Below are 7,537 nucleotides of genomic sequence, written 5' to 3' on the forward strand. Positions count from 1 at the left end.
CACTCAGCTATTGATTGGTTTCTGCCTCAGCGTTTCTGCCACTGTTGTACCATGTCTTGCAGGCAAGTCACTCTCATAGCTTGAAGGGTTTGTGGCTAGGTTGGTGTTTATCTTTTCTCCTCTGATAGTATTCAGAGCACCTTCCAATACCGTGAAATACCCTCCTTAATACTTTAATTGTGCATGTGTTTGAGAATGCAGATACATTTACTTAAAGATAACTTGCATGATTAGGTCTTTGTCTATGTTAAAGCAAAATTGTACTATATAAACTGAAACAGACAAGGCATGCTTATTTTTAACAGTTATTAAATTTGCTAATTGATGGTTTTATACAGTTATAAAATATTTTCTGATTATTGTTACTCCCACATCTCTTGTTACCTTCCAACTCTTATTGTTTCCCTCTTACTTATAAGTCCTTTCCAATATTAGTGTCTCTGAAAACATTTTTTATTATGTGTGGGTGTTTGCCTTTTACACGTGTGCCTGGTTCTCTCAGAGGCCAGAGGAGGGTGTCACAATCTCTGAAACTAGAGTTATGGCCATTTGGGAACTACATCGTGGGCCCTGAGAGATGGCTAAACCATCAAGAATACTTGTTGTTCTCCAGAGGAACTCGGTCAGCCATCTCTCAGGACCCGTTTGTGTCATTTTGTTTAATTTTGTGACCCACTATGTATGTCTGACCATGGGTTTAGAACTATCCTTGGAGGCTGAGGGGTCACTTGACACACTTGAAGAGAATTGCTGATCACAGTGGCCCCTTGCTCTTACCAAGCTAGAAGTTTATGCCATCTGCATATTAACTACTCTATGTTTGATTGGTCTGTGCTTCTGAATATACTAATTGAGTCTGAAATATGAAATAGTTAACATTTCAGAGAAACCCAAATTATGCCATCAGAAGACTCACAGACAACGCGTGTGGGCTTTCCACAAAGCCTTGAGATTTTCCAACCTCTAGAACTGACTGGTCTCTTGCAGAGTAAAACCCGTTATTCAAAGACATAGCTCACACTTTGTTTAGTTTTGCTTGTGGTTTGTCCTAGGGAAGAGCTAAAGAAAATCTGCTTGGAATATTGCGTTTAAATGTGTGTTGATTTAGAATCTGGGATCTGGAAAGTATATGGTGTTTAGTAGAGTTGGAGATTTTATAACAGAAGTAAAAACAAACGAGTGTTTGGGGAAAATGAATGCAAGTGCTTTTGATTGGATATGAGACAGCGAGTGTTGGCCAGATTCAGAACAGAAGATCATTGTGGGTACACACATGCTTACTGGGGCATAGCAGCACCGGTGGGGGCAGGAGGAAGACTTTTTCACAGTAGGATGGCCAAGGCTATGAAGCCAGTGATCGTTGTATGGCAGACCTAAAATCCTTCTTTTTTTGGCCTGCCCACCCAGTGACACTGTTCAAAACTTCCCCTTTCTCTCTTTAGGTTTCTTTTTTTTTTGCTGTTCCCTCCACTCCTCTTGCAGTCTTCCACATCCTTCATCTTCTTTTTTAAAGTTTTCAATAAATGTGGAAACCATAAAACTTTAACGAGAACGACAGCACAAGAGGACACCCAAGAACGGCTGACTTAAAGAGTCGTCACGTAGTAAAGAAACACGTCGAAGAGCTAGGCTACAGTGGGTCAATGCCAACTGAAAATTATATTTTGATATTAGTCTTTCAGGGGAATTCAAAGCGTGGTTCTCATATGTAATTGTTTTCTGTTGTTACTCTAACAAATTACCAGAGAGGTAGTGGTAAAAAAAGAAATCCACAGATACCTGTAATTCTTTGATTAAAAGTTCACTGAGGTCTCATGGGCTGAAATTTTGTGAAGAGAAATTGTCACTGAAATATATAGCTGAAGTGAAACATGTCCCTCCTAATGCCAGAGAGAGACCTGTTCTTTTGAGTTTGGGTTTCTAGAAGGCATTTAATTGTCTTATCATGTTGTCCACTCGTTCTCTAAGCCAGCAAGGCTGCGGCTCTGGGGTCACTGTCCTCTAACCCGGTCACCCGCTGGCTGCCTCCGGGAAAGGTTCTTCACTTTATTGAAGGTTCATATTAGGCACATCTGGATAATGCCAGATGTTCTTTCCTATTCCATGTCCTGAGGCCTAAATGCATCTGAAAAGTTCTATTTCCATGCAGAGCAGCAGGCATGGGTCCAAGGCACTGTAGCATGGATGCCTGCAGGTAGTTCTGCCTGTCACAGCCTCACCTGCTGAAATAACCACCCAGGTTTCCTGGGGCTTTGTGAGACCACCTTGTGTTTTACACTGCATCCATGATGGAACTTTAGGAGTCTGTATTAGTTTCCACTTTAAAAAAAAAGTTCCAGAAAAAAATGTCTTCACAGAAAATCTCGAGAGTCTCCCTTTACTTTTTGTTGTATCCACTGTGAAAAATAAATTTGAAAACATAAGCATGCCCCTTTCTGACTCTTTACCCCATTTTATGCACTGTGCCTTCCCTATGTCTGATGAAACTGAGGTTGAGTTATCTTGGGAACTGGACAAATGTTTTGTGAAGAACATGCTCATCCACAGATGAAGAGGTCATAAAACGATGTCATCATTTTTTATTCACCTCCTCAACAAACTGTGATTTCCTTAAATTGATTCTAAAATTTTCCATCTTTTGTTTTAGGCTAAAACTCTACCAAGTTCAAAGGAAACAATACTTACCAGATGCCTTTTTAACATAGTTTTTGAACAGTCATTGTTTTAATATACAGAGCTCTACAGATATGGGGAACTGTCATAGTCTTTAGCTTTCTAATTTAGAGCCAGGAATTCACCCTGTAGACCATAGTGACTATAAAACAAGCTGAGTGGATGGTAAGTGACTTGCAATATGGAATCCAGAGTAATCCCTGGGCTGCAATAGACATACACGGTGGGACATATTACAGACTAAATTTCTACTGTAAATTGAATGTCTTATAGTAATAGGTGCCATTTACATCATTATTGTTACTTTTAATTATTGCAGAAATATTCATTGGAAACATAATAGAGTCAATGGCACGTGAACAGAGTAATGTCCATAAATGGGCATCCCCTGAGAGTTTGCCAGGAAGATTTCATCAAATAATGGCCGGCATTTGAGTTAGATCACCAAATTTATTATGATATCAAAATGTAAAATAAACCCCTCAAATATGCATGTAGTTTTATAATAATGACTAGAAGAAACCACAGTTTAGTGGGAAATAGAGCAAAGAATTCTTGGCCAAAATAAAACCATGAATCCATCAAGGATGGTTTCATTGCTCGGTGAGTAGCTGGTTCTCAGAAGTCACAGCTGTGGGAAGGGTGTCTTGAAAGACTTTATAGCTAACAAAAGACTTTAATCTGTTGAGCATTTATTCCATTTCTGTTCTTAAGTGTGAACAGTTGAGTTTGTTTCTGAAAATTCAGATGTCCTTTGGCAAGCCATTACTAAGTATCTAGGAGTAAAATGGAAACATTTATTTGGTAACTTCCTTTCAGGTTGAAAAAAGACTGGGAGGAACACAATTGTTTCAAGAGTCAAAGAAACACAGAAAATAGGAACTGAACAGAACTCAGAACTACTAGGGATTTCCCACTGAGGTACACAGTGAGTGCATCCATAGTCCAGAAGTCCAGCAGGTGATAGCACTCCTTGGCATCCATCTGTATCTCTACTGAACACGTCACTGCTCTTGACCTTTAATGAGTTTACCAACAAAAGATTACTCTCAGATCCTTTTCCTATCTTAATTTCCCATAGGATTTATATTCTGGAGCTGGGGGAGGAGTGCAATTTCTGGAGCACACCATCAAAGAACAGCAAGTTTTGGTTGGTTGGTCGGTCGGTCGGTTGGTTCCTTTCTTTCTTTGTTCTAGCACCCTCATAAGAGATTCTAAAGCTGAAAAAGCCATTTTGGCTTCAGAGTGAACTCTTTCTCTCAAGTATGAGCCAGCCGAGGGACAGAGGTAGCCTGTCTCTGACGGTCACAGAACTATGCAACCATCCTGCATGGCCTAATTTCCATAAGATGAGGGATTACTATGTGGGTTTATTGCTATTCATTTTCCAATTAATACATCATTGTTTTGGTTCTTTTTTTTTTTTCTCTAATGGTTGAGTTGAATAGTGCCCACAGGAGAAGTTACAGTAGCTGGTAATTCTATTCGCCATTCATGTAGGAGCAAAAAAGAAAACAAAATACCTTTAAGAACAGTCAGTGGTGGCTGGACAAAGATGCTAAATGGAAACAATTTTACAGTTGTTATTTTCTCTTTCTGTTACTCTCTCAGAATCCCTGTTCCTTCCTTCTATTTGCTTGTGCTCCAATGGCCCTGACCAAATTCCTCATATAGCTGCTCCTTTTCTGCTTTCTCCTTTCTTGAGTGTCTACTGGATGTCACAGCACCCAGCAATGCAGATGATATGCAGGTTTCACAGTGTGAACTAAGTTGTATCTAAGCAGCCTTTGTATGCATTGGCATTATAATTGGTCTTTAAAAGCCAGAGGTCCCATGCCCTCATTTGTCATGTGTTGAAACTAAGGCTCAAAGACAGTCTGTGGTCTGAGTTAGCAGCAGAATTGTAAGAATTGTAGACAGAATCCAGAGCTCCCCAGTGTTCTTTTTGTTGTATTCCAACTTTGCTCCAGGGTTTCTCATGGATATGAGGCTTCCTCAACTTCTGAGGTAACACTTGGTCTTGTAAGTTCATTAAGGATAAAGGACTATGTTTTCCTTTAGCCAATTGCACTTGAGAACTCCACATAGGCTAACTTTCCTAATCACACCTTTCTTCCTGAAAGTGAGCAAATGAGCGCGCAGTGGTAGCACCGCTAGGACCAGGGATTTCAATTTGATTTTGAGAAATATTGCAGAAAGCAAGTACCAAATACTAGAATTTTAATGGGGGTGTGTTCTATGGTATGGGAGCCATAGATAAATATATCAGTGTAGGTCATCTAAGGACTGAGTTGTTGGACTGGAAAGTAGCTCTGAATTTTCCTACCCAAGGAACCTGTGGAGCTGAGAGGAATTGTCAAAGTGGTAGAAATATCCTGGGTTAATTGGAAGCATTGAATACAGAAAACAGCGCAGATGCAGGTATTTTTCATATGCCATGCTTGTGGTTCTACTGTTCCCACACCCCTGCAGTGAAGTTTTAATGAATTGCTGTAAAGGGTGAGGTGGTTTGAGTCTCAGAAAAAATAAAATCACTGGGCTCCAGAAAGCCAAAACAGATGGCTTGCCTTAACAATTTTTTTCTTTCATTTTTCAATTGTTCAAAAATACCCTGTGCAAAGCTGGTGTTTGTTTTATACGGGCTTTTACACAGTGAGGAAGGAACTAAATGAATGAGGAAAGCAGGTTAGACTGCTTAAAGCATTTCATTTTTATTGCAACAGAAAGATTTTTTAATTAGTTATTTACAATGTTTCTGACTTGAAACAGCCTGCTTATATGCCAGAGAACACCTCATCTTCCTTAGTAAAAGTGGACTGCTTTCCATCATGTTTTGATTTCTTGAACGATATTTCGAGTTAATTAAGTTTTATGTTTTGACCATATTTTTAGAAAGACAAGCTTTCTTCACAATCCTTGATAGAATTTATACTCTACAGAATGCAGATAGTTGATCCCAGAATGGTTATGAGCTTCTTCTGTTCATGGTGTAGAAGGTGCTGTGCTCAGGCTGAGAATTAAAAAAGAGAGCAGCGAGCATTGCGATCTCAGGAGACTTAGAATCTGGCTGATGGAGAGCACATGCATCACACAGAGAGATAAGAAAGGGATGAAGAGAAGAAGGAAAAGCCTTCATGAAAATGCGCCTTCTTGCTTGAATGAAGAGCAGAAGAGTCAATGAAGCTTTGAAACGCAAATAAAGTTGAGGAGAGCAGTAGGGGCAGTGTGGAATGCAAGTATAAAACTGGGACTATAAGCAAGCATAAGTCATGTTTGGGTTATATTACATATTTTTTGGGTGTTAGAAAGTGTATCACTGAGGGGAGAAATAAGGACAAAAGTTTACGCGCCCTGTAGAAATTACTCCATTCTATTGTTCAGACTCTATGTCTCCTGGGCTTTCATTCAACCCGCCAACACCTTCTCAGCTTTCTGATTTTGACCTCGGCTTCTGTTTCAGTGAGGACACAGAAGCCAGGAAGCTGATAGCAGTTCATTCCGTCATCACCAAAATTCATAGATATGCCCAGCTATCAACGACTCCTTTTAGGAAAATGCTCACCAGAGGAATGATCCGTTCGTTGTCAGTTCTCCTGGGGTTTGGATCTATTCCCTATTGTGTTTTCAGGAAACTTTGCCTTCTAAAATGTTGTATTTTGGGACTTTTGTAACATCTCCCACCCACCCACACCTCCTCGTACTTTTGACATTGAGATGCCAAGTGTGTTGATGGCTCTCATCCTAAAAACTGACAAACTAAACCAACTGATAGGTCAAGTGGCCCTTGACTCTGACACTTGCTTCAGCATCTACAGAAGGGAGCAATATGTGTATGTGTGCACAAAAATGCTTTTAATGTACTGCTAGAATTCTCAATTCCCCTGGCCAGTTTTAGTCCATAGACTGTGAGTGACAATCATAGCTGTTGGGCCTCTTTCATGGATTTTTTTCCTCCCATTGTAAACTTAGAGGCCACATATTCCAGATGGCAGAATTACAGGATGGGCTGTGGGGGTCATGATCGAACACTGCATGAGCAAGGCATAAACGTTTATTATGTGAAGCCCTTGGGTTTGTCTGTAGTGGCAGCTTGCATAAATCATCCTGATTAATAGAATTACCACTATTCCTCTGCCTGTTTTCACACTCTGGCTTCTCTGTAGAGCTTTTGGAAAAACACTTCAGTATCATATCCCCTCGGTGTTACCTTGTTTTCAGTTGATGAGGATGAAAATGATGAGAATGAGGGTTCGTTACTACACCCAACAGCACATAATATTGTTGACCACTCTTCTTTGGAATAATAGCTTTTCATTTCTTCCAGTGGTCCTTGCACTTCAATTGGTCAGGGTGGTTCTTGTCAGCTTCTCAGTTCTCAAAAGGTGGTCCAAGATGCTCTTATGGTCTCTTCCTGTGCCGGTTTCCCTGATGAGCTCAGGACTACTCTATTGTGAAATCCATGGGGTAGTGATTCTGATATTTGACTGAGCCATATACACTGAGTTATGTGCTAAGCATTCCTGTATCTGAATATTTCATATTTCACCAGCATTCCCCGTGGGTCTCAAATTCATGCAAAAACAAATTCAACATGCTTGGATATCTACTTCCCAGACAGGCTATATCTTTCCATGTAAAAAAAAATTATGATACTATTGACTGAAGTTTTGACATCTAATACGTTGGAGTCACTCTTGTTAAATCTAACAGTCTAGTTTATTAATGGTTATAATTTCAGTTCGATTCAAATAAACTTTAGATCTACTTTGCTTCTACTGCCACTGTCTGAATCCTGAACCTTTCTGTTTTTTTATCTGCTGTTCCTGCTCCTCTTCCCAACTTCAAACTCACTTTCCATTCACCA

The sequence above is a fragment of the Acomys minous genome, assembly GCF_964271855.1.
Source record: "Acomys minous genome assembly, chromosome: 15".
NCBI classification, from domain to species: Eukaryota; Metazoa; Chordata; class Mammalia; order Rodentia; family Muridae; genus Acomys; species Acomys minous.